This window comes from Amia ocellicauda, chromosome 6 (assembly GCF_036373705.1).
Source record: "Amia ocellicauda isolate fAmiCal2 chromosome 6, fAmiCal2.hap1, whole genome shotgun sequence".
NCBI lineage: Eukaryota > Metazoa > Chordata > Actinopteri > Amiiformes > Amiidae > Amia > Amia ocellicauda.
Genome location: NC_089855.1, coordinates 20,095,164 through 20,110,008, shown reverse-complemented (window position 1 = coordinate 20,110,008; position 14,845 = coordinate 20,095,164). Strand labels below are relative to the sequence as shown.

The window sequence follows — 14,845 nt, the reverse complement described above, 5'->3', positions numbered from 1 at the left end:
ACAATGGTCATGTGGCACTGTTGGACAAATTCCTGTGACATCATAGAAATATGATATTCTGAAATAAATTTAATCAAATCCAGTCTTGAACAGAAACAGATTTCCCCCCTTAAATTCGGTATTGTTTTCATAAATTTACCAGCTGTAAATGTGAGGCAGTTGTTAAAATTTAGTGTTACCGACACGGTGGGACTGTTGCTTAGTAAAACAAGCTTCCCTCTTAAAGTGCCCAATATTGCAAATGTGTTAGGAAACTGGAATCGTAGAAATTCAGAAATACAATACCAGTTTTGATAGTCTTCAGGTTAATTGATTGATAATATGAACTTACAACATTTTACCTTAGAGAATAATAACCCATAGGTTAAACCCTGCAGTTTAAGTGACTTATGTTTTTTAAGAAATCAACACATTATGCTTTGACTAATTAGAGAAATGGAATAGTCAAAGTCATTGAAATCAAAAAGCATTTCATTGATTGAGCACATGCAACACTTGCACCTGGAATTCTGCACACTGATGGGTATAATTTATTTTGCACAGCTTGCAATTCATTTTTTATGATTTATTTATTTGTTTGTTTATTTATGTATTTATTTATTGGCAGATGCCCTTATCCAATTTATCTTTACCAAACTCAAAAGTCAACAACATACCAACATTTATCATCAGAAAAACACAGATAATGAATGGTTGAGATTGACAGCTTTGAGGCGGCGTCCTTCAGTAAAAATCATAAAGGGAAATCATTTTTTTAACGATAATGAGATGTTATTCTTGGTTTGTGCTAATATTCCCCTAAAAAAAGATTATTCCAAACTAATTGTATTTCTATACAAATTCCTTTAGCAGGTAACTGAGAATATCTACTCAAGTTGCTGATTTGCGCAAAGGTTGTACAACAGGTAATGTCTGACATTGTATCTAGTTACTGACAAGTCTACAGATGCAATAAATAAGTATGTCTGGCACTTTTTTTTTTATGATTTGAAGACTATCGAATATTAGCCTGTAATCTGTGTTGCTCCCTGTGAATTATTCATTGGTGGCACAGGGTGTTGTGAAATATTTAATTATGGATTTGTCTCCAATAATGCCAGTTACAAGATCAAGGCATATAATGACCGTCTTCGAGGTTTACTGCCAAATTCAGTACATTTGAATTGTAATGCCCACATAATAGATTTTGCCAGCAATATCTGGTCAACATTTTTTCCGAAAGCAGACAAGCTGGTTGCGACCATTGAAAACAAGTTTAAACATTGTCTAATCAGAAAACTAAATTTTAAATATTAACTGACAGAAGCAATCTAACAGGAAGGCTGTACTTTATGCCACCTGAGCAATAACTTGGTATTTGGCAGCTGAATATCATTCCAAATACATCACTTTTTATGCAGTCTTTGTGGAAAAGAAAATGCACATTTCACCAAACACTGTAGTGTTAAAGCCCCTTCAGCAATTACTTAAAGATGTGCAGAGTTTAAAATCTCAACACTCCCTGATTGAGACGCATGACAAGGAAGTGGTGGATCTGATTCAGTGGTTTAAAGACCGTGAAGTGAGAGTCCATCAAACATTTAATAAAGTTGCAGAAATAATAAATACATACCAAGCCATGGCACAAGAGCTCAGAGGCTGCAAAAAACATCCATGACTTTTCTGAGAAACAGACTAATATACTAGAACCAGGATCAATGTAAAAAGAAAACTCAATTTGTTCAACCAGCTCATAACTTTCTGATGGCAGTAAAGATATATGCGATTCAGTTGTTACCAATTCTGTAGATGCTGAAAGTGTTTCTTCTTATGACCAAGGTTTTACAGAACAACATCAATCCAGGAAAGAAGGCAGGGTTAACCAACTGATGATGCTGAAATATAACAGCAGAATTGTATTTGTACTGCACTATTATCACCATGTTACAAAAATAACATTATTATCATGTTATCTTTGTAATATATATGTTACACGTAGCTGCTGCCTCTTAATCAATGCACCAATGCTCTTTAATAGAATGACTAATTGAGAGGATTTAAGGAATCAGGAAATTATTAATCAATAAGTGGTTAAATTAAGCAGACTGAATGACCACCTTGCGCTGCAAGGAAAGAAGTAAGAAAGTTTACAAACGAGAGGAGGTCATTCGACCCATTATGCAGACTAATACATCAGGTTGTGTAAAACGCAGGGCCCTAGTTATGCAGTAGGCAATAAGGTAGTATTAGCTTGTGACAAGAAGAGGACATAAAGTTTACTATCTACAAACTTCTTGTTTCCTGGGATTTTCCTGGGAGGTAAATCATTCGGTACAAATAGAGTATATTTCTAGGTGTTAAGATGCACAAACATAAACATAACATAAAGTATTGAACAGATTATTCCAACAAAAGTATAGTGTGTATTTGCATTTAGATAACTGTACTAACAAGTTTTTAAAATACAGAAAAATACTGTGCTGTACAGATTATAGTATTAAGCTGCTCTACAGTGTGAGACTGAAACGATGCCGGTGTGAGAGACAGTTAAGCATGTGGTATGTGCAAAACCATTTCTCTTTGTGATGATGACAGGTGTAAGGGGTCTGGCCATGCTCCCGTGATGCTAGTGGTTTTCAGTTTGACTAGTGCGAATCTCAGGATTATGCTTTGTTTTCTAATGCATTTTTATACTTTTGTTTATAATTCTCTCTACAACTATGATCCCTACATTTTCAGCTAAATGATACTATATTTTATATTGTAATGTATTTTTTTTATTTGCATTTTACTTTGCATCTGGCTTTTTATAATGCTACATGTACAGTACATCATAAGAAACATTGTTTCCCTTAAAAGTCATTATCCATGTGTGCAGTAATGCATTCATGAGGTTTCTTTGTAACTAGACGTGTGCATGTTTAGCTGCCCTGCTTTGATGTTCATTAGTTGAATCTAGATGCCCTTAAAAACAATGTGCAGTTCAGACAGCTTAAACATGGCTCTCATTTGTATGGCTCCCAGCCAGAGTCTTTCTGTAAATGGTCTGTCCTGTTAGGTATTTGACTTGAAACTGCTTGGAAAATTAGCTGCACTTAGAAATAGGCCCAAATAAATTAATCTAGTGAAGATCGAGCCAGCGATCTGATGGAAAAGGAAATGCACAAAAGTGAAAGAGCGGGGGTTTGTGAGGTTTAACAAATGTTCCATTTCTGTTGTTATGAGACGCATGGAACATCCATCAGCTTGAGTGAAAAGTAAAAGTGTTCTCACTTCTCCTTTTAATGCTATCTTAGTTATTTTGCTCATGAACAATTATAAAATCACTCCTTTGCACAAGAGCAATAGAGATGAAAGTTTTATCAAAGGCCAATTGTTGTGTATGACTGTCTACAACGTGAGGCATTAAGCTCATTTTGAATATTCGTGAATCAGCAGAGGGAACTTTATGGTGTGGCATGGAATAAACACAACCTTGACAGATCAGTGAGCCGCCTGGCATCATGGGAAGTGGAATGGGTGTTGATATGTAGACTTAGGTAAACTGAGGGCCAGTTTCTTTTCATACTCAGCATGAAAGTGTTTGTTCTACCATTTGGATTTGAGTGTCATTTTGAAACCAAACATTTGCCTTACATTTGACATTTTCAAAACACATTACGGTGTTTCATTTATGACATTCAATCATGAACAAATCAGCCCACTTTCAAATACAGTCAGTACTCAGATAAACAATTCCAGTCGAAAATTATTACTGGTAACCAGCACATGTGATTTCTGACTGTTGCCAATTCACGAATGCACAGCCAATCTTTACAATGTTAAAAAGTATTTGTTTATCAGTGTGTGAACGTCACTGTCTAATGGTTGGCCAGCTGAACATCCTGTATGACAACAAGTACAGGTTCAATGTTCTTCCATGCGATGATGCAACATCATCCACTACTTGCAACATGTGCCAAATAAGTTTTCTCCATAGATATACAGTAGTGTCATTCTTTGTGTTTTCCATTTACAGTCCAAGTGACCATTTGAAAAAAAATGTTTTGTTTCATTTATGTATAATTTTTTTAATTATTCAAATCTGGACTTTTTCATCATGGGGGATTTAACACAATCAGTCTACTATGATATGCCTCCTAAATCCAATACAGTATTCTGAACCAGAAAGGATGTTACTGTACTTTATTTTTAGTGAAAATATACACTATGCAGTCATTGCACAAAACCCACCATGTCAATAAAACCTTTATGAATTACATTTTGACATCATCTTGTTTTAGCTAGTGCTTTGTGAAATGTTTTATATTCGTTCAGACTCCTCTTTCACAGAGCCGTCATTCCAATGGTCTGCCACTACTATGTAAATGTTTGACATTTTTCAGCGTCATTTGAAGGATCCTAGTTAAATTTCTCTCAACACCTGCATTCTGAACTCTCAAACCCTAAAAGTACAACAAATTCACAGGAAAATCATACTTTTGTGTTATTGATTGTCGTGTGAAAACAATTGAAGGTTTGATATGCTATGATAATTAAAAAATAAATCAAGTTAGTCATCTCAATAGGTAAATAAGAATAGAAAATAAGTATCACACAGCTTTGTCTACTTTGCTGATAACATTGCAGTATCGTTGCGGTAATGTGCTTTCTCTCTAAACCAAATGAAATGTAACACACCCTAATGTGAGAAGACAGGGGAGGAACGGTCCATGGTTACACCATTTCTTTTACCATTCAGGTTGTTTGATTTTATGTATACAATACTGCATCACCCAGCTTTTATCTGTTTGAAACACAAAGGGCAAGTTAGTTTAACCTGTTCTGCAGTCGTCTATTTGTATACTGCAATAATCGTAACTCTAAGCCATTTGTTTTTTGTCCCGTGCTGCCCACAGTGGTGGCTTTAGTAATTTCACAGCTCTTAACAGTGTCTGTGTGTATGCTTTAAGGACATTGCTGCTGCACTCTGAATATTTATTAATTTGCATAATCCGCAACGCTAATCATGTCTAAAGAAGAAGAAGAAGAGGAAAATAAAAGATTATTTCTGTTTATTCTTTCAGGGCTTCCACTAAACTTCTCCCAAAGCTGTGAACAGAATTTTGTTTTGATTGTGAGGCACCAAGACAAAAGCTACATTTAAAAGCTAACCTTCCTCCTTAAAAAGTGAACATCTATCCTCTATATTTCCATGGGTTTACTGCACAATTATTTGGTAGTAAATGATCTGCTAATTAATGGTTATTATAAAGGGAGTCACTAAAAAGCCCTCAGATCACAATTGTCCTCCAATACAGTCCATGCATTGCTGTAGGGAGAATAAAGCATATTGTTGCTTTGCTCTGGGAATTCATTACATCATTAAGCCATGTAAGTGTCAAAGAACATTTAAGTCCTATTTAAGTCCTATTTACAGTATGTTCCCCCCCCCCCCCCCATCATACGCAATGCACACACACACTTGCATGTATGTATGTTTTCACTGTAATAATTGGAAAGACGTTATGCGTACCCCAAAAAAAAAATATATATATATATTGCTGGTGATGGGGTAAGTTATTCTAAAAATCCTTCCCAAAAAAATCTAATGATCAAATTGATTATTTGTAGATAAAATCAATGTGATATTTACAAAAAAAGAGGCCTGACAAATAATATTGTTGTACACATTATACATAATGGATAGAGTGATATAATTAAATGAATACACATTAAGTGAGTACAGCTGCTTTAACATATTATTCTCTAATGTTCTTTAAATATGTGACCTGTAACTATTATTGTGTTCAGAGGTCAGGCAGCAGTTTACAGCTGCACCAAATACACTTGCATGGTACAAATGACAAGAACCCAGACTTACTTTTAAAGAAATGATATGCACATAAAACATGCTCTGGTTAAAAAAGATGAAGCTTTGTAAATTGTTAAAAGTGACATTGAATATGGAGACTGCTATGTATTATATACAGTAGTTTAATAAGTACCATCACAGCATAGTCACCACAAAGAGTTGTAGGCTAGCCATCCTATAAATAATAAATATGGAGCTCGATGGGAGATTGGCTTGCTGCATGCTGGTGGTTTCCTGTTTCTATAACTAGGACTCACTTTTCTCTCCTGATGTTAAAAATACTTTCACAGCAGATTCACCACAGAACTTGCAATCCCCAAGTAGCACTCCTCTGAACGCTGATTCATTAGTGCTGTTTAAGGACTGAAGACACTCACTAGAATGTATTCCAGGAGTATCCCTGCACAGCCTATATATAAAGATATATTCTTTTTACAAAACGGTATTAGGAATGCAATGGAATTAATCTCCAGTGTAACTGTTAACTATTACAGATGTGCCTTTAACTAACAAGGGGTTCAGGTATTTTCACAGCAGAGTTTATATTCTTTAAAGATATTGGTACAGAACGTGCTTGTCACACAAAGATGATGCAGAATGACTTAGTACCTAGGCCTGTGTGGGTATTCCCCACTGACCCCACTCTACACTAGCTTTCCCTTTTCCTTTGCTGCGGGGAGAGCTCAGATTGTGGCATTTTAACAAAGAAAACTGCACTTAGTTGCCTTTGTCTCTCTCTATCGTCTCCATTTTGTGTGGGTTGAGACCACCTAGAAAGGCCTGGACTGGATAACGCGGGGGTTCTAGATAATCGGACATTGGAAAGCACACTTTGAGAGGAAATGCAATTGCTACCAATTTGCATGAACTCCAACTGGGAAGTAACACAAGCAGACATAAGCAGGGCAGGCTTTCAAGGCAATAGAGGGGAAAAAATACTGTTCAGTAGGCAAAGGCTGGTATTTTTCTCTTGAGAAAAAACTCATCAGAAAGCTGTTAATTACTGGCTGTGTAAATGAAACCTTTCTTGCAAGACAGAGTATTTCTTAGTTTTGTATCCTCCAGCTTCTCTGTCAGCTTGAGCACTTGAGAAACGTACGAAAAAGCAGCCGAATCGTAACTGGCTGTTGCTTTAATATGTTACATGTTTAAAAAAGCAAAAAATAACAACAAACTAGAATCCTCACATAAATGATGCTGTGAAATTAAAATACCAATAAGTAAACACAAAAATAATAAAATAAACTTGTAGATTAGAAATGTGAAATTAACCGATTTAGTGATATTTTTTTTAATGTAGCTTGTTTTTTTCAAGCTGTAAGATTTGCAGTCTTAGTGGAGGCCGGTGATCAGTCATATTGTGCCTAATGTGTGGGAAGGATCCTGTGAGACTACAGCCTTATCGTTGTTATCTGATATGAACCCGAATAACGCTGTGGTGAAGCCAGCGCTGTGAAAGACCTAACCTTATTGCTTTGAAGGATGTTGCAAATGGAGATGCTACTTTTTGTCTGATACTCAAGATAAAAGTGTCTTGTGTTACCGGAGAGGGACCTGGGCATTCTTTCAAGCTGCTGCTGAGCTGTAGTGTTGTGATTGCAGAGGTCTGTTGATTAAAAACAGAAGACAACCATCCATGGACAGTGTACATTTGTAATTCAAAGATTTACAGAGCTCTATAGCAATTAGACTGTAATGCATTGAAACGTTGCTTTGGAGTAATGCTTTCTAAACTTTTTCCCATATCATTCTTGTAGATATGTTAATAATAAATAGGGATATAATATTGTGGCATCAGCATGCAAACCTAAAATACAAAATATGCTACAGCTTCCTCTGATGCCAGCTGCAAGATCTTGAATGCATAAGCACATTGAATGTTGTAAAAGGGCTCATTAGGGGAACATATTCCTCTGTGATAAATGTGCAGCATTTTCTAAAGATAATGGTCCTGTGTATTGCCTTATGAATTTGGTTTATGTTTCCAGAATGGGCCTGTTCATCTGTACACACATACCCATTATCCAAAAAGTTGCACAAATTATGTAAGTATGACAGTTTATCTTCTGCTCACAATTTATATTGCATCTATATCTACGTAAGGAAAGCTATACATTGATTTCACAAGTTAAGTCTGCTTTAACTTTTTACATCATCTGTATTCTTTTATAAAGTGTAATTATTTTATTTAAAACACTTGGACCAGCTGATGAATATATTTATCTTTATTTATGCTTGTCATGTCTTTAGGACTGTGTTTACATTCCCTGTTTGAAATATTCTGTCAATGTGTGATCACTGGCTTATTTCCCAACATGCAGAAATCCACATAACAGTACATAGTAATGTGTTTTCGATTGGGAGAATCCCAGTGTGTATCTACTTTAGTTTCCTACCTGTAGCATAAAGAACAAAAAGAAAGAAATTGGTTCCCTGCTATGGCTTTCGATTTCAGAGTTTTGTCTGTTGCCAATGTGGTCCCATGATCTCTGTCTGTCTGCATTGCATACAGAAGCTCCGCTCATCTAAAAATCATAATTCCTCATACCACTGGGTATAGTAATTGTTCATCATTAGTAAACTTATGTAAGTATCTGAGTGTGTATAGGATAACAATTCATATTTACAGTTTGAGCCATTTAAAAGTATTGCAATGCTTGCATGTGACGTTACACCAATTTACATTTTTATGTCCGACAAATTAATGTCCGACTACCTGTGTCTTTCAAGCTTAACCACTAACTAACGTTAAAAAACCTACAGGTGACACAGTTGGAATTTTCAGTTTGCTAATTTGAGGTTCATCAGTGATGAAACCAGAGTGTAGCAAACTAAATATATCAGTTTTCATTGCTCCCCTCAGCAGAAACTAGTTATAAGAAGAATTTTTGGTAGCATCTTTTCAAACATGTAGACTTCAGAATTGTTACTCCTTTAGAGAATGAAATCATTAGGAATCACAGTAGTCCTGGTAGTTGTATTTTGATACCATGTGTTAAATGAATCATGCAGTAGCTAGATATGCAGGGTGACATGATTTTTGTATGGCATAAATTGCAGTTAGCTAGTGTATAAATCTGTTTTGTGTTAGTACAATAGTAAATACATGAAAATGCTATATACAAACACAGAATATTCACTGTTCAGCATTGAGTCTCAATCTCTTACTTTATATTTCATAAAGTATTTCTTCTTCGTTTTGAAAACGAAAGTACTCAAATAACAGACTCACTAAAAAGCAAAGAGCATATCTCAGTTCAAAGGTTGTCTGCATTTAAGCAACTGTTCTACATCTGCACATGTATACTTATCCATCTGTGATTAGGTCCATGATTTTAAATAACCTTTAACAAGGATTTTTATTACTGTCATTGCCTTGGTAGGCAGACAAAGTAGACAACTTAATTTCATATTTTGAATTCTTGTCAGACATCTTCCTGCAAGGTGTTATTAAAGTTAAAGTATCATTTCACACGGTGCACCACTCTCCTGTCACAAAGCTCTCCTTTGTCCCCTTGAAATCAATAGCTCTTTGGCCAGTATCTAATCAGGAGAAAATGAAAATTCTCCTTTTTCATGAAGTAAATGGGATTATGTAATACTTCACAGACGCTTCTCAGCTGATATTTCGATGTAATGAAAACACTTACAATTAATGTATCGCACACCTGGCGCACATACATTATTACCAATAACCCAATGTGCTTTACATGGAAAAGAGAAACGGTATGTTTGTTCTCCAACTATCATTAACCAGGATGTTAGTGTTTGCTGTTAGTTGAGATTTGCTATGGTAAACAAAGGCAGGTTCAAAAGGCAGTGAGGCCAGTCTGGAAGGGTGTAGCCGTACCTCAGTCACCACCCATCTCTTCCTGTGTGTGGCTGCTCTTTCTCTTCTGATACCGAGGTGGTGGATTGGATGCTCACATATGTCATATTATTTTTGAAGTGTTATGTTGCGCTGTTTGGCATTGTTTGTCTCATTTAGATTAAGAACGAACGCCCCAGAGAGTCAAAAACAAACTGTACACAAACAAAAAAAACGAATAATAAATAGATTTTAAGTCTTAAATGCTAAAATCTCAAGACAACAATTCCCAGAAGGTGGGAATGTGATGGGAAGAGCTGCATTCATAGTGTAGAAAACATTTGAGTTAAATGTATTATTGTGTAGGCTTATGTATTTAAATTTGCACCCATGTGTATATCTGTTTATCTATCTATCTAACTCTCTCTCTCCTTCTCTCTCTCCCTCTTGCTCTCTCTCTTTCTACACATACACACACACACGAGAGGGTTTTAACTACAATGTTAGTTAAGTGACATACTAATTGCAGCAATTAATGGATTTTCTTCGTGAGCCTTGTCAAAAGTCTTTCTTGGAATGCAGATGATGCCACACGAATATTCCAATTAATATTTTAATAAGTTGTATGCTTTTTGTATGAATTTAAATACTTCTAACTATTTAATGCCTACATTTTATGGTCTTTTTTCAACAGAATAACTAGACGGCCATGCCTTATATATTTAAAACAATCATTTCAATTGATTAAGATTATTTTGGTAATTCATATTTTCTAAATCAGACTGTAGAAAAGCATGTGTGATTTGAACGTTTCATGTAATTATTGTCAAAAACACTGCCATAGCTGAGTTCAGTCTTAATATACTCCAAAATTACTCAGTGTTATTTTACACTTAAGAACATTTAGTATCAATTCTGACATGAACATGAACTGTACAGATTAGATAAGTACTAAAAACAAGGTAAAGGAGAAAATGTCTATGTCTCTCTCTCTCTCTCTCTCTCTCTCTCTCTCTCTCTCTCTATATATATATATATATATATATATATATATATATATATATATATATATATATATATATATATATATATATTTACAGACTTCCATAATTCAGAGTGCTTATTTGTTTATAAGACTATAACATTATTGTTGCTGTTTTTGTATTTGTATTTGTACAATTTGTATATGTTTTCTATATTTATGTATTTATTGCATATGTTTAAGTGTTCAAGTGTGTAATTTATAAACCACCAGCTTGAGTAAAAATGTGGTTTATATGTTGTTTGTAATTTTGCGGTTTCCCCCAAGAAAGAAAGAAAAATGATTGTATTAATGAACACAGTAAAGAAGTTTATATGCAAAAATAGTTTTGGTAAATATAAGCATAGAAACAGCACCAGAACCTAGACAGGTCAAAAGGTCTGCATGCGCTGGGTAGCTGCAATGAAACGAGTTACAAGATTGGTTTTACTGACATGTATGGGTAACAGAAAACAGAAAGGAAATGGAAACTGATCAGAACGAAAAATGACTGATTGATGTAAATAAAATGTGAAAGGTGGTGCAATTGTAGGAGAAACGTAAAATAAAGTTTAAAAAGCTCTTACAATAATACATTTCCTATAAGAAACAATACATTTAGGAAGACATGGAGCTTGTGTATTCATTCAACAGTAGAATTCTCCAGAATGAGTTCAGAAATGTTAAATAGTGTAACAACAACATAAGAGGAGATGTAGTGTTTCAGTGGTGGTCAGTGACTACATCTAGATATATATTTTGGAACTGAACTTCATTATTATTATTATTATTATTATTATTATTATTATTATTATTATTATTATTACTGAAAAAGAGGTGACTGATGATTTTAGAGAACTGAAATATATGTATATTATTTATGTACGTTAGCTTTACTTACTTATTTGTACTTTCATTTAATTGAAACTATAGAAATGTTTGGAAATATTTATTGGAAGTGATTGGTTGCTTTTCACAGATATTGTTTTTAGTCCATAACCGAGCTTGTGATGTTGAGATATTAATGTTAGTTATTGTGGGCTGCAAAAGTTGGCCGATGGAGTTGTTGCCTTGGGTGTTGTTCAGTGCTAGAAATAGGAATGATCTGCCATTTCCTCTGCCTTGGGAAGGCGTGCTGTGTATTGCAGGTGGTCTAGAAAAACTCCCACACAGTCACATACCCACATGCACCCATACCCATGTGCTTTGTGTTTTTATTGGCTACTATAGTCTCACAAGTTGAATACAATATTTTTAAACATGTGGGTAGGTTTTAGAGGAGACAGGTGTAGATGAGTCACAGATTTAAATAATACAAATAATAATAATAATTCAAAAATAAATAATCTAGGTAAGTGAGATCTTAGGGCTAAAATGTCGGGAAGTAGACATTGTAAATGGATGGATGACTAAGAGCCATGATAATTAACATTACCAAATTAAATTATTATTAATAATAAAAGTAATAATACTTGAATATAAAATGTATTAAAATAACAAAATAAAAAATAAAAATAAATATCTTGGGAGTGAGCTGGAATATTTTATTAAACTAGATATTTTCTATTGAATGATAATATTTAAAAAAGGCTTAATACCACTATTACCACTGGAGGTCAGAAGACTGAACCTTTATGGGGTTTTTTCTGCAACTAAAAAAAAACAAGAAATAAGAACTTACATAAGCCAAAAGCAGAGCCAAGAAAACAGAGTTCCTGTGAGTGGGATGAGAAACAGGAGTAAGGGACAACTGGTGGCCATCCAAAGTGCCTTTCTGCCACAGTAATAACTTGATGTAGAGCAGAGCTTACTGTATGAAGGTTGTTTTTTGACACAAAGAAAGATAGAATGAGCAATGGGGATGTTATTTACCTGAAAGAAAAATGGTTGACGTTTCCCTTATTTCCCTTGTTACACAAATGAAGGCCTTCATTTTTAAAAGGAACACATTTTGAGGAACATATTACAGTCAAAGAAAGAATAAAAGTATTTTGACTTCTGAACTTGTGGATAAATCCCCAAAGTTTGTGAGTGGATTAAAAGTGGTCAGGAAGAGGAAGTGAGTATTGATTATTTGTTTATTGCAACTAGTTTCAGACAGCATATAAAACAGCAGCACAAAACAACTCCACCATGATATGTTGTTTTTCAGAGTGTATTATTTTATTAATATATATATATATACGTCCAAGTAATGTATTTCCCTTTATTTAACTATGCAGTTTCACAGTCCTAGATACGTGCAGTTTGTCAGCAAAAGGTGGTTCCATACATGGTTTATATTTGCTTGTTAAATGAGACATTTACCTAAAACAAATGAAAAAATAATCGTACACAGTGTAAAGACATAATTTGAGCCCTGAGTTTACAAGCTGACATTTGTAATAGAAATAGGTGAAGCCCCATTGTGGTTATCTGAATGGGCTTCATTCTGAGAGATACAAATAATTACCGCATCATCATCAAAATGTTGTTCCAAAACCACAATATTATTTTCAAATTAGCCTATTTCGTAAGTGTGATATTGACAAGATTAAATATGTCATTACAAATTCACTATTCTAACAATATTGTCAGACATTCAAATTAATTGTACATTACATTTTATCTAAATTCCAAATGTATTTAATTCTACTTTCAAATAGTTATATATACCTGAAGTCTTAAATGAAAAATAATAATAAGAATAGCCTTTCCATTCCTGCAACCCTCCTACAATATGTCCCATATTAACTCCTACATTGAAATCAGCCTCACAAGACACAATCTTCACTACTCCTACATAGGCTATATAGTGAAAAATAAATCAAATAAAAGCATATCACAACCAATGAAGAAAAGGTTTATTATGTAAAATATATGCTGCATTTGTTGGCCTGAAGAACAAGGTGGCAAAGTAGATTTTTACACCTTTTCTATATATCCCTTAGTGAAGTCTCCAATAACATGTAATAAATAGACTGCTTGACTTTAATATTGATATACTAATTTTAAACATCAGATTTTAAATTAACTTGTTTATTCCTTGTGAAAAGCATGATGCTTGTTCTGTCGTACAAAGCAATCTGTTTCAATTTTTCTTGTTTTACTCCTCAGTCTGATGTATGTCTGAACATTTGTGCATTTTCTTGTTTAAACGACAGAACTCACTGTAAAAATAGTGCTCTTCTCAAGTATTTTGTAAGAGCTCTGGTCACCTCCTGCAAGGCCCATTTATTTGAATGCTTAACTATACAAAAAACAAAGAAGAAACATTGATAGGCATCTTTTATTTTTTACCTCTGGCATATATTATATATCTTTTTTTTCTTTTTGAGCAAGGGATTTGGGAGAATTTTCTCATTGCTGCTCAACAAACTTTGTGGTCAGACCCAAAACATTTTTTTTTTTAAATCCCTCATTCATAAAGCATTCCCCCTTCAAAATATGCTAGAGAAAAACAAATTTCCATTAAAACATACTGTAGCAAATGTTTACAGTTGCATAACACTAGACTTCGTCAGGCATGTTGTGGTTTGCTCTTTTGACTGTCTGAAGTCATTTTTTCAACTGAATCAAGGCCAAAGCCATCACTTTTGGATTCAAACTGACAGAAACCTTGACGTAAAATGATAAGGAGCAAGAAAAAGTTTGTGTGAAGAGACAAATTGCATTTAGATCATATCAAAAATTATAAACAGTCCCAGAATGTATAAAAATGTTTAGAATATCTTCAATTGTATGTTACACCAGTATAAAGTACTGTTTCAAAAACCACAGTACCTCTGACTCATCAAATTGAAAACACAAAAAGCAGCTTAGCTGAAATCACACATAATTTTTAGTTTAACTGAGTGAAATGTGACCCCTTGGCCTGCAGAATGTCTCCAAATTCTACTGAATTGTAATCAAGGAGCTCTTCTACTTTCAATCAATTTTATGCAGAGGTATATTTAAAATGTTTTTAAGCTGTAAAAGTGGTGAATGTTTTTGCAATTGTTGTCACTGAAGTGTTTTTGTCTTAAAAAATACCACTATTCAATAGTCCTTCAGATCTTGACAATATTGATATTGAAAACTAATGTGTGTCTAAATAATAACTATATAATTATATTAATATAAACAGGTGAATCAAAATGTAAGAATCTACCATTTCTACATCACTAATGTTTTCCATTTGAAAAGGTTTCTAAATCTGCTACAT

The 14,845-nt window shown here is 34.1% G+C and overlaps 1 protein-coding gene across 2 annotated transcripts in view; it reads left to right on the top strand.

The window, feature by feature from the left end:
* The window catches only part of LOC136751185 (Krueppel-like factor 12), a 69,289-nt gene that overhangs the window by 27,942 nt on the left and 26,502 nt on the right, over window positions 1-14,845 (top strand). Inside the window, exon 1 of one of the 2 annotated variants that reach the window (XM_066706565.1) lies at window positions 7,791-7,878. The exons of the other annotated variant lie outside the window; for it this stretch is intronic. The gene's annotated coding sequence lies outside the window, so the exon portion shown is untranslated. Of the gene's footprint in view, window positions 1-7,790; window positions 7,879-14,845 lie in introns of those variants that run through there. 2 annotated transcript variants of the gene reach the window in all.